The sequence below is a fragment of the Gopherus evgoodei genome, chromosome 2 (assembly GCF_007399415.2).
Source record: "Gopherus evgoodei ecotype Sinaloan lineage chromosome 2, rGopEvg1_v1.p, whole genome shotgun sequence".
In the NCBI taxonomy this organism is placed as follows: Eukaryota; Metazoa; Chordata; order Testudines; family Testudinidae; genus Gopherus; species Gopherus evgoodei.
Window position 1 is genome coordinate 80471367 of NC_044323.1, and position 26439 is coordinate 80497805.

Genomic DNA, 26439 nt, shown 5'->3' on the forward strand with positions numbered 1-26439 from the left:
CAGTGTTTGTGGTATGGGCTGCCAAGTAAGTGTGGGCTGTTTGGGTTTTTCTTTGTTTGTTTTTTAAACAGATTAGTGGCTGCCATAGCAATCCCATCCTTAGTTTAGGGTTTGACATAAGGCTTAGGAGCTGAGGGGAATAGCTGAAAATTGTAAATTTTTTTGATAAGGAATGTAATTCTTTCATGAACAGAGTTATCACACACGATTTGATTGATGCGATTGGATTAAGGAATCATGCTATATGCTAATACAATGCTGGCTTGCATATTAACCAATACCCAAGGAAGAGACACATTGTAATGTAATTGTATTACATATCTGCAACACTAAATTAAACTGTTTGGGTTTTTGTAGCACAAATTATTGACCTTATCCAAGCACTCAGTAGAGACTGTCATTAATAACATTACACAAACTCAGTAATTAATAGTACTAATAGTTATAGCATATCCATTAATTCCAGTTAAAAATACTGGGTTTAGTACCTCAGCATGTGCCAGAATCTCAGAGGAAATCAACCTATGAGACTTCAGTACGCTGTTTTGAGGATGCACGTTCTCAGGAATATGTTCCTGACAATGAGAGAAGGATGTAGTTAAGTGGTATTTATCCATACCATAAATTTAGCACACAGTTGAGGATTTTCTGATTAGGAGCTTCAGGAGCCAGTCAGCATGAAAACCAAACTACCATCCTCCCTCTGAAGAAAAATTTTCAGGTCAAGGCAGATGCCACTGTGGTGGGACACTCTTGCTGCTCTGCTTGTGGAGCTCCTTCTGGCCTTCGCATAGACTAACTGCAACTGAAGCATCAACACTCCACCCTATCTGCCATTCCAGTGAATGACAGCACTGCACATGTTTTAAAGGTTTTTATGTTTATACCTTGCTTACTCTCTCTGAGACCCACTCTCATGGAGCTCAGCATAGCAAAGTCTTGTGATTTTTACCGTGACTCCAGAGATTTTGGAGGGTGCTTTACCTGTCTCCCAGAAACAGGATGAAAGGCTGCCAACTCACAGATATTCCTGTATTGGAAATGGCCACCATCTTCTATTACTATCAGTAAGACTGAAGCCAACAAGGAAGTGAATGGGAAGAGTGGGAGGCAGATTTAGGGGTTATAGTGTAATGGGTATAGAAGGTTGTGGAGGGCAGGAAGGCAGGCTGAGGGTGCAGAAGATAGTGATGAGGGTAGGATATTGAGGGCCTGGAATAGCAGCTTCTCAAGCCTGGGGGAGTGGTGGGTAAGGGGCATCCCTTCTGATCAGCCAGGGGAAGGCAGTGTTGCCAACTCTCACAAACTGATTGTGAAGAGGAGTTGTCTTGACGGTATGGAGAAGCTCCTCTGATCCTGTGATTTTTTTTTTCAGGGCTTGGCATCTGGGCAGATGCCTGGCCACTGAGCCCTGCCTTCATGTATGGCCCTATAGCAGACAGAGGGTCTTGAGGCAGGGGAGGAAGGAGTTGGGGAAGTGGTGCTGCTTGGACACATGCGGAGGAGAAACCTGGGGGAGGGTGGAAGGGAGTGGTTCTAGTAGGTCTGAGGTAGAGAAGTCCCAGGGCAGCAGGAACCAGAGATGTGGATCAAATGGGAGGGGAACTGCCATCCATCTATCTTAGCTGTGAGGAGAGGGTAAGTAGAGTGTCCATCTGAGCAGCCAGGGAGAGGTGTGCATTTTTGTGTGCATTAAGAACTCTTTAACCTGAAGTTCTCTCTTTGTCTCCATCTGTCTCTCACACAGGCAGAGGAACAGAGGGGAGTTAAAAAGTCAAGACATGAAAAAACACGATATAAAAAAAACCTCATGATTTTGGGAGCCAATCTCATGATTGTTAGAGGGTCTCAGCCATGATTTTTGATCTCTTGAGGTTGACGATACTAGGGCATACTATGATAATTTTGATAGTCCATTCATACCAACCCAGACATGTCTGTGTGACTCTCTCCGAGTCCCTTCATCACTTATTCTCTTGCCTCGGGAATAAGATTAATCCCTTCATATCAAGTAGGCAACAAAACGCAAGTGAGAGGGGAAACCGAGTCACACATACTTTTCATAAAAATAATCCAGAAATTCCTCATGTCCTCCACACTTGTTTGTACTTCTCCTTCTTAAGTATTGTTCTGATGATGGATCTGTTCTTTAGAGGACAGCTGTACAGTAGGTATAGAGAATGTTTAAAAACTATAATGCACATAATTCTCTGTAGAAGACATGGCACAACCATGGTACTGACCTTTGTATTACTTCCCATCTGCCACAATGAGAAGTGGATTTGGAGTGAGACAGAAAGAGCCAGAACCTCTCTGGGAATTCTTTATTTTCATGCATGAAGGGCACCCAACAGAACAAGGACCATGCTTTTGAAACCTGCACCCTTAAAAGGATTTTTGTTTTTGCAGGAGCTGAAGTGGATTCTCTGCAGCTTCAGGTCTTCAGACCACAATTTGAGGACTTCTATAACTCAGACATAGGTTAGGGGTTTGTTACAGGAGTGGATGGGTGAGATTCTGTGGCCTGCATTGTGCAGGAGGTCAGACTAGATGATCATAATGGTTCCTTCTGAGCTTAAAGTCTATGAGTCTATGAATCATTGCACCCTGTACCCTGTATCTTCCAAATACAAATGTTCAAACAATTCAGAAACATCTCAGCTCAACACAATGAAACAAAATAACTTACTGAAATGGGCTGTATAGGCAACAACCATTCTGGGCAAATGCTCAAGAAGCAGGCAGTTTTAGAAAGCCACTTAAAAATATCCATAATGAAATGGAATTAGTTGTTACTTTGTATGAAAGAACAGTGAGACCTAGGCTATGTCTACACAAGCACTGCGGCTACGCTGTTGTAGTATAGATGCTCTCCACAGAGATGGAAAGGATTTTTCTATCGCTGTAGTAAATCCAGACCCTGCCCCACCCCTTCAAGAGGCAGTAGCGAGATTGATGGAAGAATTCTTTCTTCAACCTAGCAGTCTACAATAGGGCTTAGGTTGTCCTAATTATGGCTCTCTCAGGAGTGTGAATTTTTCACACACAACCCCAAGTGATGTAGCTAAGTTTTAGGACTAGACTAGACTGTAATGAACAGGGTTAGTCAGAAATTCTGATGAGTAATATTTTGAGGAGAGAACTGAACATTAAAGATGGTCATCCTTTCTCACCAATAGAAAGGTTCAATCAACTAATCTATTGGTTCTTTTGTTTCCATATACACCGTCAGCACCAAATCCTGAGCATAAAGTAGTTCAACTTTGTGCAAAATGCCGCAATCTTGCAGAGATCTGGCCTTCCTCCAGCCTCTCACTACATTTAAAAGCAGCATTGTATACTCCTCATTCATGATGCCAGGATGAGCAAACACTCCAGGACACCATGCTCTCAAACTCCATTGACGCACAAAGGGGCACGTGTCTTGACCCTATCTGGTGTCACCTGTGGGGCTGCCGCAAAGATTTGTGGATTTGCAGGATTGAGCCAGATCTGGAAACGTCACTAAGTGATGCCAGGAGCAATGCCATTAACTTTGGTCAGTCTGGCTGGCATGACGGTCCTCAGTAGACTGTGTATTTGATAATGATGAATGGCTGATTTTGTTTCCTCTAATTCTCTGAATGCAGCACTTATTTGAACCCCTCAGGGGGTCACGAGGTTATTACATGGGGGGTTGCGAGCTGTCAGCCTCCACCCCAAGCCCTACTTTGCCTCCAACATTTATAATGGTGTTAAATATATTAAAAAGTGATTTTAATTTATAAGGGTCACACTCAGAGGCTTGCTATGTGAAAGCGGTCACCAGTAGAAAAGTTTGAGAACCACTGGCTTAGAACTTTCATTCGGGGATAGCTTCAACATTTTCAAAATCCTACTGCTGGAACCTTTTAAAATTCCACAGTGTCAGAACATATGAATAGCATCTCCTATCTCAGATGCAAGTTTCCGCATGCCTTTGTCACTGTAAACTATAAGTGATAGTACCCAGGCAGTAAGTTATAAAATGATGAATGGAATACAAAATAAAACTAATACACATAATGACCTGTGGAAATATACAATTGAGCATGTGGATTTTCAAAAATGAAAAAATGTTTTGCATAGTTTATATGTAAGGTGAAGATGAAATACACAACAGCTTGATTAATGAAAGATTTCAAATAGGACCAGGAACCAGTCATAGTGGTACTCCATTACATACACAGATTCCCTCCTCACTTGCACCCCTGCATTTGTCCCAGGTTTTTGGCACCACTGTAATGATATTGTAAAATGAAATGTTACTGGGATGACATTTTTCAGCTGGAGGCTACTGTAATAATCATTAATTAAAATAATGGAAAAACAGAGATAATGAACCCAACTGCCCTCTTACACCCAAGCAACCAGAAATCTTTTTCTCAACTAATCAGTAACTCATAGGCCCAAAGCTGCAGTCCTGTCACAGGTCAAACACCCATTTAGGATGCCGACATTTTCTCAAAGAACTTTGCAGAAGTTGAAGACCAGAGATTGTGCAATAATTGTCAGCTTACTTACTGCTTTTTCTTTGTCCATGTTTTTTTGTTTTGTTCTTGAGCTGGGCTTGGCTTCAGAATTGCCATAGTTTAGCCTCTTTGGTAGAGGCATTAAAGATCGTGCTCAGTAAAGAGCAAAGGGATTCTCTCCTTTGGCTTTAAATCAGCCGCAAGGGGCAAGAATCCATTATACAAGTAGATGAGTGGAGCTTGTGCATGTGCAACTAGCAGGTATGATTATGCAGCTAGATGAAACTCAATTAGAGAAGATGGAGCATTTTTTCCCTACAGTTTTCAGACTGCTTCAGACTGAGAGATGGCCCTATCCCTAGTTTGCATAATATTATGAAAGCCTCTCACTACCTCAGGAGCCTGGTGAGTTTTTGCCTTGGCTAATTATTGCAGTTTAAGATCAGTTGGTAATAAACAATAACCAGAGAAACTAGTGTTAACTTATCTGCATCAGTGGTGCACTCAGGCGACTAGTTTTTGCGGAAACAGCATCCTTAGTTATTAACTTTTTTATCCATGACCAAGACAAATCTTGATCTTGACTTGCACCCAATGCACGTTCAGTAACACATGGGGTGTGAATCATTGCAATGTGTGGCTCAGAGTATTGATTTTTACTAAATGCCGTGACCTTGACATATGAGATTTGAGTTCTTAAGGGAAAACTCTTAATAAATGCATATCCTCTTTATTCTTGGTCCCCTAAGAATAATTGGCATGACCTTCAGCATTCTGTTCCCTACAGCCAATCATAGGTTTCTGTGTCAAATCTAATACTACTCCATCTCAGGGGCCAGCTCTGCCCTCATTTGCATGAGGGCAGCTTCCTTTGATTTCAGCAGATGTTACACCAAAGCACATGAAGATCAAAGTGTGGCATTAGTATCTCTAACCCCTTTGGTTGGGGGAGAAAACTGGTTTGTGAAATTCCAGTTTTTAAATTAGAAGTACAGTAGAATCTCAGAGTTATGAACCCCTCAGGAATGGAGGTTGTTCATAACTGTGAAATGTTTATAACTCTGAACAAAATGTTATGGTTGTTCTTTTAAAAGTTTACAACTGAACATTGACTTAATACAACTTTTAAACTTTATTATGCAGAAGAAAAATGCTGCTTTCCCTTTATGGTTTTAGTAGTTTACATTTAACACAGTACTGTACTGTATTTGCTTCCCCCCAGTCCCATTTCTGTTGCTGCCTGACTGTGTACTTCTGGTTCCAAATGAGGTGTGCAGTTGACTGGACAGTTCATAACTCTGGTGTTCGTAATTCAGAGTTTGTACTGTAATCTCACCACAAGAACGCTAACATCACTTGAGACCTATCACTGCTCACTGTTATCTGCATCACTAATGACTAGTGATGAAGTAATCCACATGATTAGGCCTAATGCTGTTCTTCTTAAGAGGCTTGTTTTGGGAACATATCAGTTTACTGCCTTTATCTGGTATCTTTTGTGTGGATTTGCCAAAGGAAGCCCAGATCTACTGACCCTTAGGGCACGCTGTACGACATGTCCCAGGTTTTTCACGGGGTGAAGTTGAAAAGTTATGAAATGGAGAGGAATGAAGTTTATATGGGTACGCTGAAGGATTTCTGACCTATCAAGTGTCTGCTTGCATTTTAATTAACTGTACAGTGTCTAGAGACCAGGATAGGCATTTCCTATACATTTGGAATATGAATAATTAAAATGATGAAAAAAGCATAATGTACAGGTCACTAGACATAAGATCACAACAGAGCTGTCCTCTGCTCTGTCTTTGGTTTTTCTTTTCCCTGAAGCTGCACCATCTCAAACTGTGATCTCAGCCAATCACACAAGCTAAGTTCACATATAAAAAAATGGCTGTAATGGTCCAAAACACATCAGTAGTACTACTGCAAGAGTAGTCTTGGGCCATTGCCGTAGAATAGGATAGCTAATTTGCTTTATCACAATATTTGAGATTCTTTCAAGACCAGCTTGTGAGCTTATGCTTTCATTAGTATTTCGTTATCCTTACAGGGTCTTGTTACCTGGTTTCTACATAGTGGCTATATGAAATAGGAGCCCATTCAAAGCCCAGTGAAGTCAATGTGAGTCTTCCCATTGACTTCAGTTGGATTTGAATTAAGACCTTTATGATCAGGATCCAATTCCCCTGTTCAAGTCTATGTGTGGAGAGCAGCCACGCAGGACAGATGTGGGTTGGAAGCCTGGAAAGGGATGGAAGAACCAACTCTATGACATTGTCTTCTCTATCCCAGATTGTGCAGGAGCCCCAGCCATGGTACATGTGGGGTATGGGCAGATGAGACAGGACAGAAAAGGGCAGGGGTTGTGAGGGGGAGCTACTCTGTGTGACTGTCCCCCTTGGCTTTCCCCATCGTAATGTAGTATTGACACAGCTTGGATTATCTTATGTGGTGAACAGCTCTGCTGTTTGAATCCCCTATTGTTTCGGGACAACAGTAACTGGGAACTATGTGGAAAAGCAGAGTCCCCAAAGAAAGTGCCTTATAAGGAGCAGACCCTGTGTATCCATTTATTTAAAAAGCCAAGTCATTTTAGTTGATATATTACATTTTAATGCATTACTTAAAATATGGTTCATGTTCTAAAATTAAACTGCCTGGGGTTATCATAAGATAGGAGATAAAATATTCATTTCTTTATAATTACAGAGTTTATGGATTAAATATAAAAGGTTGAAACCTAGTAGTGCTGGATTCGGAAAGAAATCATATTATAGGGATAGACATGACCATGTGAATAGTTTCAAAATGAAAAATGGGCTCTAGAGTAGAGTGTATAAAGTGCTTCCTTTTTTATTTTAATACATGTGTATTTTGTGTATTCAACTTTTTTCTTTGTAAAACAAGTAAACTAGTAAAGTCCTTTAAAAGACATTAAAGGAAATTTCCTTGTGAAATGGACATTGGAGTTAACACAGTTCAAATATATAATATACTTTTAAAATATGGTGATTTCACAAAAATATTACAATAAATAACAGATGTCCAGAGAGCAATTGCTGTACAAACCCAAACACATTCTAGGTCCATCTGCTGTGTTATTCCACATATAATGTTTTCTGAGGCCATAAACAGGCCAGTAATCTGTGCCAAGTGACAGTGTCACACCTTCCTGATAGACCTCTGCACCTTCATCAGGCATCTTAGATACCTAAAGTATGGTCAGAATGTGCAGCTGGGAGCTACAATGGTCAGACAATGTTATGAAAGAACAAAGGAACTGCTCACCTTTAAACTAGGGACAGCTGTGTTCTAGCCAGGGCCGGTGCTTCCACTGCCGAAGTGCCCAAAGATGCAGAGCGGAAGGACTGCTGCCGCCAAATGCTCAGAGGAGGAGCGCTGCTGCCTAGGGCAGCAAAAACCCTGGCACCGCTTTTGGTTCTAGCTATGATTTACTAGCAGAGACTGTGGCACTGAGGTCCACAGAGCTGATGGCCTCTGGAATGTAGGTTTCTGATCTTTGTGACCGTAAAAAAATTATAACATGATGTTAGATTGGAAAAAACAATATAAGAAACCAATTCAAATATCACTTAAAATTGAGGTTTTCATCATAACAGCACCTACAGCTATAGACAAAGTCAACAAATAAAACTGATGTAATTATAATCCCAGTTCCAACTTCTGAAGTGGTCATAAAAGAAAGGGATAAACTCAGAAGAGCATAAAGAAACAGAAATTACAGAATGCTCCACTCTGCAGCTGCAAATGTTTTCCAGATCTCTCTGGGACAGTTTAACACTTTGCTACAACAGACAAATAGAGGTGTTAGCAAGTCTTAAAGAGCATAATTATTAAATGAAAATAGATCCCTCCCCTTCTCAGCAAATAATCAGGGACCAGGTTCTGTTTACCTTTGCAATGTTGGTGCAATTACATGTTCACACTGGAGGTGCCTGAGATGGTTATCACTCAGTGCCTTTGAGATATTTCTCTTTATTTATTTTATTCCTTTTTCTCCTTTAGAAACTGGTGTCAGAGCTGCTGGGTCAATTTTGTATCCTCCCTCACATCAGAGGAGATGACTCTTGCCCTCCGGTGAGGTCCAGGTGAGTGCTCACCTATTAATGTATGGTTATTTGAGTGGGAACTTTACCTACAGTAAGTCTTTTTTATTGTATTATTATAACATTTTTATTCTTTTTACAGCACCCAAGAGTATGCTAGGTTTTTTATAGAACAGACAGAGACATGGTCCCTCTCCCAAGGAAGCCTTTATTTGTAAGGTATCTTGTCTTCAGTGAGGTTCTGAATTGGTGCAGGGTCCCACACTGGCAAATCCAGTTGCAGGATAATGACCTCACTTCAAACATGATGCAATCTGTTAAGGATTGGGATAGGATGAAGAAGGTCAAAAGATACAGCAATAAGACAATATGGTTACTCAGTTTAACCATCTTAGTGGTTCAATCAAGTAGGGTTTTTTAATTGTCTCAGTTCTTCTTGCGACCAGGTATCCAGTCAATTGCATTCATGCAACCTCTGTTCATTTCAGTAAGTGTTACATGTCTGCAAATAATGGAATGATCAAGCCTCTAATGCCTTATTATAGCTTTGCATTAGCTTAATTTTTTAATTAAAATTTCAGTCTTAAAAAAGACCTACCGAACTCTGGATCAGTGTCAACTCTGATTTAAGCAGGTACAGCAATAAGATTGATTGTAGTGGAACAATCTGCTTATGCTATCAGTAATTTTTATTCTCTCTATATATTTTGTACATTAACTCAACACTCTTAATTCTACTACCAAGTGAAGTGAGGTACAGTGAAACTTTTCACAGGAGGTTGCTGCAGAGTATCTTCTCACGTACTAAATAAAGTTTTGTTCCTCCTTTTCTGGAATATTACCTCCATCAGGCAACCAATTTTTGTTCCCTAGAGTGGTCGCTTAATACAGATCTCGCTGTATTTGATTTGTGTGTTTTAAATAATAGTTGCTATTTTGTGAGCTCAAGGTTCACTTTAGCTGTGAAAATACAAAGAAAAACATCTCTCACAAACTATCAGATTAAATTATTTTTGGAAAAAGCAGATGGAGGTTCTCTACGTAAGCTTGAAAATACATAACATATTTTAAAATATGTATAATATGAAGACAAGTGATCTATTATGCATGCTTTCAAAACGTTTCAGTGCAAGCAGTACAAAAGTTTGGGAAATCTTTTGTGTGTGTTTGTAGACCTGGGTGGTGTTGATCATACCTCATTTGCTTCTCTCCTTTTCTGCTCTTTTATTATTTACTCCTTCTTTAGAAGTATTGTTTGGAGCTCCCTCCTTTTAAAGTTTTTATCTGAGCTGGTTGTCATACCTATGCAAAGCAAAAGCACACAGCCCCATGAGCATTTGGGGTTAGATTTGTTTTGCAATTAATAGTGATTTGGTATTTAAAATAAGGGTTTTGGGGCAGGGGTTGCATTTCAAGCTTCAGACAGACCCAGTGAATATCAGCTGTATACTTTTTCCATACTTCAGATGGGGTCTTGCAAACATCATTTCCCACTATAGTTAAAGGATGAAATACCCACAGTAGGTGGACATCTCAGTATAGCCAAGCAGCTCTAAGAAAAAAGAACAGGAGTACTTGTAGCACCTTAGAGACTAACAAATTTATTTGAGCATAAGCTTTTGTGGGCTACAGCCCACTTCATTGGATGCATAGAATGGAACATACAGTGCGGAGATACATATACAACTCCCACTTTTTCATTTTCTCTGTATGTGTATATATATCTCCTTACTGTATGTTCCATTCTATGCATCCGATGTAGTGGGCTGTAGCCTACGAAAGCTTATGCTCAAATAAATTTGTTAGGCTCTAAGGTGTCACAAGTACTCCTGTTCTTTTTGTGGATACAGACTAATATGGCTGCTACTCTGAAGCTTTAAGAAAGCAACTCTGCAAATCTGTAGGTCTTTTTTCATGGGGACTCATACAATCTTCATGCTTTCCCATGTGGAGGTCAAAAACATTTCCAGTGAAGACGGTTCTAGCTATTTTCACATGATACAGTTTAGAGTGCAGGATCTTGTTTGATGAATTCATATCAGATAGTTGCTTGGGTTACTTAGTTAAATTGGGTTACTTAAAATGCAGAATAATTACAATAATATCAGACGAAGCCCTTTTCAAAGCTGCTGTTGGCTTGTCTCTTTTTTTGATCTGTCTTGAATTAATATATTAGCTGAAGTGGAAATAACCAGCTATATTCACTCAGTTACATGTATCCTTCCATGTCTGACCTTTTACAGTAGCTGGATTTAATTGTGACTGGATATAGAGTTTCATAGATTATAAAACCAGGAGAGACCATTGTGATAATCTAGTCTGACTTCCTATATAACACAGGCCATAGGATTTCCTTGAATTAATTCTTGTTTGAACTAGAGCATATTTTTTAGAAGAACATTCAATTTTAAATAAAAATTTTCTAGTGATAGAGAATCTACCATGGTAAGTTGTTCTCTTGGTGAATCACCCTCACTGTTAAAAATGTGCACCTTATTTTTTAGTTTGAATTTGTCTAGCACAATTCCAACCACTGGATCTTGTTAAACTCTTGTCTACTAAATTGAAGAGCCCTCTATTACCAAATTTCTGTTCCCCATCTAGGATTTATGGACTGTGATCAAGTAATATCCTTAAGCATTTCTTTGTTAAGCTAAGCAAATTGAGCGCCTTCACTAGAAGGCAGGTTTTCCAATCTTTTAATCATTCTTGTGGCTCTTTCTGAACCCTCTCCAATTTATCAACATCCATCTTGAATTGTGGACACAAGAATTAGACACAGTATTCGAGTAGCAATCTCACCAGTGCCAAATACAGAAGTCTTTACCGGGTATTTCTTTATTAGAAACACACTCATTCAGTGATGATTCTCCATGTAGCTAAATTTCTGGACCTATCAACTACCCAGTTTTTAATCTGTTTAATATGTGCCATGTTGATTTTGTATCATTTTGGTTTCTTAATCAAAATATCACGTGGTACCTACCAAGTCATATGCTTTACAGAAGTCTAAGTATGTCACATCAACATTGTTACCTGAATTAGCCAAATTTTCATTTCATAAAAAATGATAGTTCCATTTTTAGCCTGTCAGGGTCATCCTGTGTACCTCATGATACCTGGGTTATCCTGTGTACCTTTTAAAAAATATTGGCATAACATTAGCTCTCTTCCAGTCTGCTGGGCCTTACCCAAGTGATCCAAGACTTATTGAAGATTAACATTCCTGATCCAGAGAGCTCCTCAAACAGCCATTTTTAAAAACTCTTGGGTGCAAGTTATCTGGATCTGCTGATTTAAGTGGCTAGCTTTAGTAGCTGCTGCTTAACTTCCTCCTGCGGTACTGTTGTAATGGAAAATATTTCATCATCATATGGTATGTCTTTTTCCCAAGTACAGAACAGATGTATTGATTGAATACTTCTGACCTCTCTGCATTATTATTGGGAGTTCTATTTCCATCTAGTAATGGACCAATACCATTATTAGGATTTCTTTTGTTCCTAATATACTTGAAAAACTCCTTATTGTCCTTAACTCTAGTGGCCATAGATTTCTCATTATATCCTTGTTTCCCTTAGCACTTTTTTTTTGTTACAATTCCGAGCTTTACATTCATTACTATCGATTTCCCCTTCTTCCATGTATAAAAGCATTCTTATAGATGTTTTTCACTTTTCCTATAAGCCAGATTGTTTTCTAATCAGTGTGGCCTTCTTTCTCATTTGTGGGATTGTGACTTTTTGAGCATCTAATAAAATGTACTGAAACATTTCCCACTTATCATTCACTTTCTTCTTGTTTAAATTCTTTCTCCCCAACTGATCTGACTCATATTTTTTTCTCATTTTTGTGAAATTGACTCCCAGCCTATGTTACCCACCACCTGTGAGAGACAGGAATTTTGTCATAGAAAAGCCCTGGGACAAGCCAACTAAGGAAGCAGCTCAGGCTAAGGTTTTTGTATTTGTTAAGTATAGTCCTGCCTCAAGGCTTTGTTACTTCAGCTAGAATAAAGGCATAGCCTAGGAAGGGAATACATTTTGTACATTACCTCTGTGTGCACACATGCATGTGAAACAGTGCAAGGTCTTCCCTGATTCATTTAAGTACAGTGCTTGTTAATACCACTCTGACCTAGAGACCAGGACATTTCCTCCTAGCCAGCAAATCAATGGCAACAGGTTTGACCAGGAATCTCTGCTATCACTGGAGATGAGTATCTTTGCCTGATTTATCTATGTAGGAGGGATGGATTTGAATCTTTAACAATGTACTCTATAGTGTTGCCAACTTTTGTGATTTTTACCAAGAGCTGGTGTTTTTTTCTTAAAGGCCCAGCTCGTGTAATTGTGTTGTTCTGTGGCAATCTCATAATTTCTCTTTTATAAAATAAATAATATGTTTCTAGCCCTCAGGCTAAATGGTTGCAGAGAAGAGCTGAAAAACATGACCCAACGATATCCTAAAGACTCAAAACCCAGAAGATAGAAAAAATGGACCCTAGATTTATTATTTATTTTAAAATCTCATGATTTTTACATGAATTTAATGTTTTTGAGGTCTGATTTATGATTATTTTTTGAAGGTTTGGAATTGGCAATACAGAATCTGTCATGCTTGTGTTTTATCGGCCTTGCCAGCAAAATGGACAAGACCATTTAGTGGTACTCTTCTTTGTTTCTCTGGTTTTCCATTCAAGATGCTCACATCATTCTACAAGTTAAATACAGTTAAACATTTTTCTTAAGTCAAGTTTTTATCTCCTTTGAGTAGGCATTTGAAAAGAATGGTATTTCCACAAACATTACTTACTGTGCACCTGATCCTTCCATGTATACCTGTATAAACTAGAGGGTAGCTGACTGGACGTCTGCAAAGAGTTACACAAGGTATAAATAAGAGGAGAATCAGATCTTCCCCTTAATCTCCGGTGCCCTGAAGAGGAAGAGAGTTTAAGGCGACTCTTCTCCACTAGTGAAAATAGTAGGGTGGACTTCTGCCTAACATGGGGTTGATTTTTAGAGAGGTGAGATGTCTAGCTAAGTGGAAATGGCCAAGTCTGTGAGCTCGGGAGTGTATCCAGTCCTGCCTGAGTAACCTGTTGTGCACACTGCGGTCGGGTGCAAATGCTAACCAAGAACGCAAGCTGGTCCTGTTGAAGCAGCAACAAAGTGCACTATGCAGCACATCTTACCTGCAAGTCCTTACAGAATCCCTGCAGCATTCCTGCTCCCCACACACAGTAACAGCTGGGGCAAGATTTGGCCCTATATGTGCATCAGAAATAGAAACAAAACATCTTTTTGCTAATTAACTAGTAAAAGTACAACTGTGAAAACAATGTGTCAAAAGCTGTAACAGCAAGAGGGAAAGGGTTGCACTATTATTTTTATAAGATTCCCTCCCCCATACCCCCTACACAGACCCTTGCTAGTAAGCTGCTGCTGTTTATCTTAATGCTGACAGTGTGAACAGGAAATCAGATGTCCTCCATTATTCATGAGGAAGAATGGAAAGTAAATATTGTTTTTTAGCATTAAATTGCTCATTCGTAGAGAGGTTCTATTTTTGGATAGTATGGTATCAAGAAATAAATCCAGCTCCTTTCCCAGCTTAAAGCACTAGATTCCAGTGGTCTAGAATGTGTATTATTTCCTCTATACCCTCTGATTAGTTTCCCCTTTGCTCTCTTATTTTAATATATGTATTTATTTATTCCCCATTCCTGGAGATCTAAAAAATGAAACTCAGGTGCAGTTTGAGGATGAGAGGAGAAATAATGGGACATACACCTCCTCTCAGTTACATGGATGTAAAAGGAATAACTGAATTGAAATCAATGGCATTTCACTGGTGTGAGAGCAGAATCAGACCCATTGAGTTCCATTGCGTGATCCTTCAAATTAGCTTTCTGCCAGGAATAGGGTGACCAGACAGCAAATGTGAAAAATCGGGACGGGGCTGGGGGGTAATAGGAGCCTATATATGAAAAAGACCCAAAAATCAGGACTGTCCCTATAAAATCAGGACATCTGGTCATCCTAGCCAGGAATCCAGTACTGTAATGTATGTAAGGATAGAACACAGGGGGGCAGGGGGAAGGAAAGGTAATATATTTTGTTGGACCAACTTCTGTTGGTGAGAGAGACAAAGCTTTTGAGCCACACAGAGCTCTTCTTCTGCTCTGGAAAAGGTACTCTGAGTACCTGAAAAAGGGCACTGTGTGACTCTAAAGCTTGGTATTTCCTAACCCATCTTGTCTCTCTAATATTCTGGAAGCGACACAGCCACAACTACACTGCATAGGATAGAACACCGATAGTCATCTAGATCTGTTATACCTGTGCTCAGTCATAGCACCAGGTTTCCCATTGCCAGCATCTAAATATTAGACCATAATAGAATCTGCTGCTTGAGCTGTTGCCATTGCAAATCTGTTACCTTTGATATAAAGGAGAAAATAAAATGTGACAGTAAAGTGGTTATGTGCCTTTGGCCAGCTTTAAGGAATTTTCACTTAACAAGAAGAGACAGTCTTCCCACTCCCACCCCAAATGTTGATTTTTTTTTCTTCCCCAGTGTCACTTTTAAAGACTTATTTCCCGCATGACAGTAGGAGGATTAATCCTTTGTCAAAGAAATAAGGAGGACTACCCTTCAGTGTGCTGCAGGCTGCTTTCCTCTTTGCTGTGCAATGGAACTGCTGGTCGGTCTGCAATCAGTACAAGACAGGGCGTATTTACATTGCAGAAGGAAGAATTTTAAAATGTGTTGATGGCCATTAACCGTAAAGAAACAGCATTTCCATTTAAGTACTAGCCTGAAGTCTTCTCTCGCTTAAAAAGCTGTGGGAGGTCTGAATACACTTGTTAAATGTAGAAGGGAAAAAAGCTCTCTAATCTTGAATACTTTCTGGGGATGCTGATGTAAATTCAAAGAGAAGGTCCTGTTTTTTAAAGGTCAGGGATGTAACCCCCCTCCTCCCACGCTGTCTCCATTTTTAATTTGCTTGACTGATGCTGGCTTGTTGTTTTCCAAATGTGTTGAGTATTGATCCCCTACCTTTTATCTCAAAACTTCCCCTTTCTCTTCCCCTCAGGAAGTAGCTACAACAACAACAGCGCAGCTACAATTGGGAAGGTGGCTACTGAAGTCATAGGGTTACCGCCAACAAATGCTAGCTATCGGAATGCATTATTACAAGGATGATATTTATCTGTCTAGCTGCAGACTTGCCAGATCTCCTACTTCCAGTGGGAAAGCCAGTCATTATCTAACTGAGTACTCCTCTTTCAAGTCCTGGATTAATAGTGTCATCAACTCTCGATTTAAATCACAGTCCATCCAGTCTCTTAGGCTATATCTACACTAGGCATCTTTTAGCTATACAGATGTGCTGCTCAAAGGTGTGCAGTGTAGCAGCTGTTTGTCGGTAGGAGAGAGCTCTCCTGCTGATAAAGCGCTGTTCACACCAGCGCTTTTTGTGGGAGGGGGTGACAAAAGTTTTGCCGATGTAAGTCCAGTGTAGACAAAGCCTCTGTCAGGCACAAATTAAGGGCAAGTCCGCACTTAAAATGCTGCGCTGGTGCAGCTGCACCACTGGAGTGTGTCGATGAAGATGCTCTAAGCTGATGGGAGAGAATTCTCTCATCCCAGAGAGGTGGTAGCTATGTCAATTAGAGAAGCTGCCCTGCCAACATAGAGCTTTCTACATGGAGGGTTAGGTCGGTGTAACTATGTTGCTCAAGGGTGTGGATTTTTCACACCCCTGAGCGATGCAGTTATACCGATATAGGTCTGTAGTATAGACCAGACCGTAAACAATATCTTTGGATCCAGGCCCCATTAGCAGTGAATTAGAGCAGAAGAAAACGGGGTCTGCTGTGCCTAGCCTTGAGGGAGAAAATACTGAGCCTTTTGAGCAACACTGGTCCCCTGCAAGCTTGCTGATGAAAAGGCAGTTGCCGAAACCTTACACACTGTGGGCCAGATCTGAGGCTCTGCTGTTACTTGGAGTCATTCCATTGATTTCAGTGAGCTACATGGATTTACACCAGTGGAGAATCTGGCCCTGTAAGTCCCCCTCAGTACACTTTTGCTTACAGGAGGCTTTATGTGAGCGTCTGCTAGAAGCGAGTTTGCTTTAATGTTATGTTTAACTTGCCTGGGCCTAAGCAATTCTGTAACATACAGCCAAGTGCTTTGTGTGTTTGGCAGATATACATAACGAGCGGACTATGTTTTGATGAAGCAGTTATGTGCTATTACCTTATTGCTGCTGGGAAATGTATGGGGAAATTATTTCTAAAATATCTGTTTAAAAAAAACACCTTAAAAATAATCTTTGTGTAAATTTGAGAGAAACCATTTCACTAATCTTCTCAACAATACCCCGGCCCTCCCCAAGCCACACTCAGAAAATGCATACGAACTGCCTAATTCTGTGCTCTTTCAGTCTCCTTTTCAGGCTCATAGATTGGAATGAGAAATCAGGTTGTTTGTCATATGGAAGGGAAGTTCCATTGATTGCCATTACTGTCATTCTGATTATGCACTTTTGCTTCCGTAATGTGAAACTATGCTGGATTCCACGGTAGGATTTTTTTGACATATCACTTGTCCTTTCATGCATACATTAGTTAGTTTCAGGAATGTGCTAAAATATCAGATTCATAATATTGCAAGATAAAGGAAGTGATTGAGCTTTGTAATATTAGTAAATCTCTAGTCTACTCAAACGCACCCATAATTTAGATTGGATACAGAGTTGCTGACTGAAATCGGTATATACATTTTCACTTCAGACATATGCTGTCATTTATTCTCCAGATGTACGCAGTTCATTCAGCTGGCTCCATCGGCTTAACAAATTGAATCAGACACTAAAGCAATGCCCCAAAACAAGTATGTGTAACCATCTAGTTTTGTAGTTTATTGACAGGAATGAGATAGAGAATATCAGTTCAAGTATTGGTGATATTTATAGCAATTGTATTCAGGGCTGGCTCCAGGAGGAGAGGCGGCATTCCGTCCATTCTTGGGGCGGCACAGTCCGAGCAGCTTTTTGTTTGTTTTTTCGCTTGGGGTGGCAAAAATGGGAGAGCCGGCCCTGATTGTATTCTGCTGTAAATTATAATCTTCCTACATTTCAGGTTCTTATGCAATTCCCAGACTAGTGTTAGGCTGATTAGCTTAAAAAGTAAGCTACTGGGATGTTAAAAAGTCTTGAAATAACTTTTGAAGCCTGCGTAACATCATAATGTCATAACCTTCCCCCCACTTTTTTGAAGTCATATGACTGTTTCATAGCCAACCAAATTATTTTGGCTTTGGCTGTTGAAAGGTATTTTGTCCTGTCTTTTCGAAGGTAAATGCCTGAAATTGGGCACCTATTAGTTAGGCAAGAAAAAATAATACCCCTGAGCTTCAGTTGTGCTGTGCACCGAAAACTTGCATGGTTGTTGGGCAACTCTGAAAAACAGGCTACTGATTTAGATGCCTAATCGTACGCATCCTAGAGTGAAAATGTTGGTTCCTCCCCACATGCTTGGTCTTGTAGTTCAGAAACAGTTTAAGCGCGTAGGCTCTATTAGAAGGAACAACATGCTCCTTTTTCTGTAAGTCCTTCATTGTTAACTAGGCCAAGCTCTCATTTCATGTAGATGCCCTACACCTTTTGCCAGGAGGCAGGCAATAACAGTACCATATGTCAAATTTGTAATGCTCCCAGGTGGTAAGTAAATGATTTCGAAATACAGTAACAGATTTGCAAAACAAGCAAAACAAGCAGATAGCTCATCCGTGTAGAAGACTGACTTTGCATCTTGAAATGCTAGAATTAAAACATGGCTGAACAAATCACTAGTTAATTTAGGGGAACAATCCTTCACAGCTAGCAAGATGTACTGCATGGGCTAATAGGTCTCTTCTATTTCTAACTTCTATGATAGTAATATCCTTCAATTTTTAAAACCTTGTGCTACCTAATAGGGATCAGAGAGCACCCTCTAAAAGTCACATTGGAAAAAATGGGTGGGATGTATATGTATGGTGTGTGTATCTATCTAAACTATGTAGCAGATGTCAAAGCTATTTGAGAAAGGATTTTATCATTCACCTTTGAGCACTGCACCTGCCATCTGCCAATTAATCCATCTCCTTGGGATTTATTCTAACATTCCAAATCTCCCATTTAAGAAAAACATCCAACATTCCCACTTCTGTCCTCAAATGTTAACACCCTCTTTTATTCCACAACCCCCTTGCATCTGCCCCCATCCCTTCCCTCTGAGCCTTGAGACTGGTAATGGCTCTTCTAGCCATATAAATGTCATTTCAAGTCTGATCTCTTTCAGTCCTACAGGGCTAGAAATGAGAGCTTTATCCCACTGGAAAGAGAAGATTCCTATCTTCCCAGTGAGGCACACAGCATTCATGACAGGCCCTTCCATGGCTAGAGGCAACAGACTTAAAATTCATGACATTTTTACAAACAGTAAAACTGAGCCCTGTACAGCTGCACTAATTAGGTAATGCACCTGGTGTTACAGATGGAAGGATAAAAATGAGTCCCAATCCCATTAAAAAGTTTTAAAACTTACTTAAACACGCATAAAATAGTTTTTCTGTAGCATACACTGCATACACAGAAAACAAGACGACATTGTGTGGTATAAAGGTTCTAGTGGCACACATTTGGGATGATGTGTATGTGTACAGGGTACAATCTGGACTATTGAACAGCTGTGTCCCCTTAACTCTCTAGCCGAGGGTGCCTTTTACACTGCTGTGCTCTCAGAACATCCACTCCTGAGGTTTCTCACACAGTCTTCAGCACGCAAAATTCACTCCCAGTTAAACACATGAGCACTCTGACCACCTGCAAATTCTTAGTCCCAGACTTTCCCCCAGAAATGTGCATCTTGTACTGTCCAGCACACTACTGAACAATGCAAATTCATAGAAAGTCCACAAATTTCATCAAAGGAAAGTGAAATATGCACCAGCCTCGTTATCCCATATGGAGTTTCCCACGCACTTTAATCCAAACACACTGGTTAAGATAAAACAATGAGATACATTTGTTAACTACAGAAAGATTTTAAGTGATTACAAGTGATGATGCAGGATTGGTTACAAAAGAAAATAAAAGAGTAATATGCAAGCTAATAACCTAACTTAATAAGTAGTTCAACTTTAAAGCAAAGGTTTTGTCTTGCCATATGCTGTTGTAAATTTCACAGGCTAGGTCTCCTTTCAGCCTGAGACCCCTCCCCCTTAGTTCAGTTCTTTGAGAATTATTGATGTCATGAGCAGTGAGATGGGAGGAGAGGTGAAGCGGAGGCTACTGTCTTCATATTTATACCACTGCCCCTCTTTGAGGATTACCCCCTGCTGGGGTGCAGGTGACAGGTAGTCTCTTGTGGACAGGAGGGTTGAACTGTCCCTGTGATGAAATGTAGATTTCTCGTTCACACCTTTCTGTCACTGGAGAATGGCAGCTCAAGTAAGTGATAGCCCACTTGACTCTGTTGATACCTGTCTGGGGGTGCCAGTGTGTCTTTGCCCCTGAAAAACTGGTTTGGACATCCTTTCTAACTCTGCAACATGTTACAGAAACATTATACAATAGAAATGTATAACCTCACATACAATGTTGATATACATATTTTTCCAGGACAATAATACTCAATAGATTATGACTTTTCAAGTGATACTTCACAAGGTCTACTTTGTGCAAAATTTACCAGTCTTGTAAAAGTAGTGAACATAATATTATAAACCGTCACAGTGTATAACTTCCTTATGGCTTCATCATTCTTGAGTAACGCACCCATGCCAAACTCATACTTGATGATACCTTCATACCACCATCCACCATTTCTTCTACACACATTAGCACAGACTTTGCTTTCCCTCACCTAGCTGCTCTGTTATTCAGTCCCTTCCAACCAGAACATTAAACCAGCAATACTGGAGTCAAACTTTTGAATCTAAGGTGTTAAGAGTGGATTTAAAATTAAACAAAAAAGTTCACCTGTCCCTGACTTAATCTAAACTAACCCACAAGAGAGGTCTAGAGATAAACCTCATGTGTTCCGGAAAATGCCAGTGAAGTCTGTGATCTGTATGCAATGACAAAGAACTGAAAGTGAATGATACAGTGCTTGCCAGGTCTTAGAATTAGTTGCTGACTCTGATATGTTCTCACATTTCTTATTGTGGGTACAGTACTGTAGGTCTATGCATTTTTTTCTTGATATCTGCATGATCACAAGATGAGAGATGTATAATTCTGCCTTACCTTATCAGAAGGACATCTGTCCTGGTTTCCAGATATTATTTCTATCTTGTGATTGTTATTTTTTTTTAAATCTGCTAATGTGCCTTTCGGGGTCAGATTTCACTCAGCATGTGTACTGAGGGAAATTTGGCAGATTAGATTTAGAGCTGTATATGAAATACTTGGCACCTACAGCGAAAATGGGGAAGTGAAATGTTTGTTTTGTTTTGTTTTGCTGTGCTGGTTTACAGGTGGAAAAGTTCACTTTTCAAAAGCTTTTTTTCACCTGCGTTATAGGTGAAACCACATTATATCGAACTTGCTTTGATCCACCAGAGTGCGCAGCCCCGCCCGCCCGAAACACTGCTTTACCGCGTTATATCCGAGTTCATGTTATATCGGGTCATGTTATATCAAGGTAGAGGTGTATGCGCTCCAGGTTAGAATGCCTGAAGGCTAATGAACCCTGGCTGGCTGAATTACATTGAGGTAAAATGTAGTAATTTAGGGACACTGTTATACTTATTGGGCCACATGCTGGCCCTACTATGACTGCTTTGTGCCTGTCCACTGCCGCAAAGCAGTGCTACCTGGGGCTGGATGGTATCCAGTCTATAACACATGATTCATTAAAACATCTGTTAATCATTTAATCTTTGATAAACTATTTATAAATGTACCTTTATTATAAAGCATGGCCAAATATTCTGCCCATCTAATATCATTCAGTTGCTATATTTGTGAACAGGAAAATATCCTTGTTACAGTCAAAGGGCTAGCTGTGCTCCTCTTTCCCCTTTCTGGTGTCTGAGAGCACTGCTTGGATTGTCAGCTCTCCCACCTTCACTTATCCTGGGGCAGAATTCCACAGTTCTGCAACTCTTAGGCCAATCCCGAGGCTGCAGTACCCAGTGCACTTCCCCAGCACTTCCCCAGCAGGTCCAACTGGGATGGTACATCCGTGTTTCTTAGCTTGGGAGTCTGTGACCAATGGTATATATAGGAGCCAGACAGCCTTCTTAAACAGAAGCATTGTTCATTTTAATAGTAAGAATAAGCATTTAGAGAAAAAGGATTTTAAAACAGCCTACATGGACGTATCTTATCTAAAGGCTTTCCATCCTTAGATAGTAACCTAAAGAGCCCTCACTTTTTCAGATCCCCTAAGTGGGTTCCTGTGTCTCCAGCCTGGTTCTCCCAAACACCCCCTGTCTCCCATGCACGCCCACCTCCTTGAGAAAGGTCCCTTTAAAAACCTGCCTGAGTTCTTTTGATCTCCTTTGTTCATGCACTTTTTTTTCTGTCTTGGCATTGTCTCTTAACAACTCTCAAGTGTTTGCTTCTGGGTGTCTTATCTTGAGCCTTTCTTTCTGCTTCCTGCTTTTTTCCTGCCAGCACCCTATTAAATTCAACCAATATATTCGTACAGTAAACATCCCAATAACTAGCTCAACATACAGCGTTTACAAGTTATTACAGAATAGCTCCAAATCTGCCACAGTTCTGATCCTTAAAAAATATGGAGCCTGGTCTTCTAGTCACTTCACAATCAAAACTCACAGCCTTACTTGTACAATGACTACAGATTCAGAACCACAGGGTATCAAACTAAGTCAGTTACTGTGCTCGTAAGGATCAATATCTGTTTTGGAAAGTAATAGCTTAATTTTACAGAACAACACTAATGAGTCTGGTAAGTAATACCAGTGTTCGTGATGTTTTTCTAGTTTTTTCTAGTTTTTCTAGTTTCTTCTCCTCCTCCCTTTTTGGTTCCTAAATTACATTTGAAAATGCTGTCAGTGAAACGTGATTAACAATGAATTTGCAAGATACAAAGTAATATTTTTTTCAAGCACCTTATTTTCTTCATTCCAGGACTTGCTAGAAAAACAAAACCACAAGCAATGATTAATTTGGCACTGCAATCCTGTAAGTGCAGGGGGAAACAGAATAAATTGAAAGAGTAGATGTGAGAGAATTAAGTTCAGAAAACATCCAAATGATTCTGTGAAAGCTAAATATAGATATTTATAGAGAGAGGGATTGCAATTTAGAATCCTTCTGACAGCAGTGAATAAATGTATTTCTATATAGCTACCAAAAACCTCCAACCCTGTGTTATAACCTTAGTCCCAGATTTGGACCTTAGCATCCAAAATATGGGGGTTAGCATGAAAACCTCCAAGCTTAGTTACCAGCTTGGACCTGGTACTTGCTGCCACCACCCAAAAAAATTAGAGTGTTTTGGGGCACTCTGGTCCCCCTGAAAAACCTTCCCTGGGGACCCCAAGACCCAAATCCCTTGAGTCTCACAACAAAGGGAAATAATCCTTTTTCCCTTCCCCCCTCCAGATGCTCCTGGAGAGATACACAGACACAAGCTCTGTGAATCCAAACAGAGTAACTTGCCCTCTCCGTTTCCAATCCTGGAAACAAAAAAGTACTTCCCTATTTCCCCAGAGGGAATGCAAAATCAGGCTAGCCAATACAACCCACACACAGCTCTACCCCCTGATTTCTTCCTCCCACCAATTCCCTGGTGAGTACAGACTTAATTTCCCTGAAGTAAAGAAAACTCCAACAGGTCTTAAAAGAAAGCTTATATAAAAAGAAAGAAAAATACATACAAATGTTCTCTCTGTATAAGATGATACAACACAGGGTCAATTGCTTAAAAGAATATTGAATAAACAGCCTTATTCAAAAGAATACAAATTAAAGCACTCCAGCACTTATATTCATGTAAATACCAAAGAAAAGAAACCATATAACTTACTATCTGATCTCTTTGTCCTTACACTTAGAAACAGAAGATTAGAAAACAGAACTACTTCTCCAAAGCTCAGAGACAGCAGGCAGACAGACAAAAGACTCAGACACACAATTCCCTCCACCCAAAGTTGAAAAAATCCGGTTTCCTGATTGGTTCTCTGGTCAGGTGTTTCAGGTGAAAGAGACATTAACCCTTAGCTATCTGTTTATGACACGCCCCCCAAATTGCAGACAGTGGGGAAGCTCACTGGCGGCAATTTCCTTCTAGAACTTGAAAATAACCAGGGTAATACAACACATGCACCTTTACATATACCACTAAGTATATAACTAACAGACTTTTACATTTTAAGAACACTTTTTAACTACTGGATTCTGGGAAACTCTCACGGGAGAGTGCATCAGCAACTTTGTTAGAAGCTCCTGTGATGTGTTGAATTTCAAAATCAAAATCTTGGAGAGCTAAACTCCAACGAAGAAGTTTCTTGTTGTTCCCCTTGGCAGTATGAAGCCACTTTAGTGCAGCATGGTCAGTTTGTAGTTGGAACCGCCGTCCCCAAACATATGGGCGTAGCTTTTCCAGGGCGTACACAATGGCATAGCATTCCTTTTCACTGACTGACCAGTGACTTTCCCTCTCAGACAGTTTCTTGCTGAGGAACACGACAGGATGGAAGTTGTGATCTGTTGCTTCCTGCATGAGCACTGCTCCTATACCATGCTCAGATGCATCTGTGGTTACTAGGAATGGCTTGTCAAAATCCGGGGCCCTGAGTACAGGGTCAGACATGAGTGTTGCCTTAAGTTGGGTAAAGGCCTTTTGACACTCATCAGTCCACTTAACTGCATTTGGCTGGGTCTTTTTGGTCAGGTCGGTCAATGGGGCAGCGATTTGGCTGTAGTGTGGTACAAATCGCCTGTAGTATCCGGCCAAGCCTAAGAAGGATTGGACCTGTTTCTTTGACCTTGGGACAGGCCACTTTTGGATAGCATCCACCTTGGCTGTAGGGGGTTTATGGTTCCTCGACCCACCTGGTGCCCCAGGTAAGTCACTCTGTTTTGGCCTATTTGACACTTTTTGGCCTTAACAGTTAGTCCTGCCTGCCTGATGCGCTCAAAGACCTTTTCCAGGTGGAGTAGGTGTTCGGGCCAGGAGTCGGAAAAAATGGCCACATCATCGAGGTAGGCAACTGCAAATTCTCCCAGTCCAGCTAGTAGACCATCTACCAGCCTCTGGAAGGTGGCGGGTGCATTTCGAAGGCCGAAAGGAAGGACATTGAATTCATACACCCCCGCATGGGTGACGAATGCTGACCTCTCCTTGGCAGGTTCATCTAGCGGTACTTGCCAGTACCCCTTGGTTAAGTCTATTGTAGAGATGAACTGGGCACGTCCCAACTTCTCCAATAGCTCATCGGTGCGTGGCATTGGATAGTTGTCCGGACGAGTTACCGCATTTAGCTTACGGTAGTCCACGCAAAAGCGTATTTCCCCATCTGGTTTGGGTACCAGAACCACTGGAGATGCCCATGCACTGGTCGATGGGCGGATTATACCCATCTGTAGCATGTTTTGGATCTCCCGTTCTATAGCAGCTTGGGCATGAGGAGACACTCGGTAGGGTGGGGTTCTGATTGGGTGAGCATTACCTGTATCAATGGAGTGGTATGCCCGTTCAGTCCATCCTGGGGTGGCTGAGAACAATGGGGCGAAGCTAGTGCACAGCTCCTTGATTTGTTGCCGCTGCAGACGTTCCAGGGTGGTTGAGAGGTTCACCTCTTCCACGCCACCGTCTTTTTTTCCGTCGTAGTAGACACCGTCAGGCCACTCAGCATCATCTCCCTGGACTGTAAACTGACAAACCTGTAAGTCTCTGGAATAGAAAGGCTTGAGAGAATTAACATGGTACACTTTAGGCTTTAGTGAGGAATTGGGAAATGCTATGAGGTAGTTACAGCTCCCAGGCGCTCTTGGACCGTGAATGGCCCTTCCCATGATGCTTCCATCTTATGGGCCTGTTGCGCCTTCAAGACCATAACCTGGTCTCCTACCTGAAGGAACGTTCTCTGGCATGTCTGTCATACCAGGCCTTTTGCTCTTCCTGAGCATCCTTTAGGTTCTCTCTAGCAAGGGCTAAAGAGTGTCGGAGGGTGCTTTGTAGGTTGCTTACAAAGTCCAGAATGTTAGTTCCTGGAGAAGGCGTAAACCCCTCCCATTGCTGCTTCACCAACTGTAATGGCCCCTTAACCTCGTGACCATACACAAGTTCAAATGGTGAAAACCCCAAACTGGGATGTGGTACAGCCCTGTAGGCAAACAGCAACTGCTGCAACACTAGATCCCAATTATTGGAGAATTCGTTGATGAATTTTCGTATCATGGCCCCCAAAGTTCCATTGAACCTTTCCACCAGGCCATTGGTTTGATGGTGGTACGGGGTGGCAACCAAGTGATTCACCCCATGAGTTTCCCACAGTTTTTCCATGGTCCCTGCCAGGAAATTAGACCCTGAATCTGTAAGGATGTCGGAGGGCCAACCTACCCTGGCAAAGATGTCGGTGAGGGCCAGGCACACAGTGTTAGCCCTGGTGTTGCCTAGAGCTACTGCTTCTGGCCATCGGGTAGCAAAGTCCACTAAAGTTAGTACGTACTGCTTTCCTCTGGGCGTCTTTTTTGGAAAAGGGCCCAGAATATCCACAGCTACTTGCTGAAATGGAACCTCAATTATGGGGAGTGGCTGGAGAGGGGCCTTGACCTGGTCTTGAGGCTTTCCCACCTCTTTGGCATACCTCACAAGACCGGACATACTTGGCAACATCCTTGC

At 41.0% G+C, this 26439-nt stretch overlaps 1 protein-coding gene across 2 annotated transcripts in view; it reads left to right on the plus strand.

Annotated features, from left to right (window-relative positions):
• The window catches only part of TMEM108 (transmembrane protein 108), a 348023-nt gene that overhangs the window by 50193 nt on the left and 271391 nt on the right, over positions 1 to 26439 (plus strand). For both annotated transcript variants that reach the window (XM_030551122.1, XM_030551124.1), the window contains exon 2: positions 8517 to 8599. The gene's annotated coding sequence lies outside the window, so the exon portion shown is untranslated. The remainder of the gene's footprint in view (positions 1 to 8516; positions 8600 to 26439) is intronic.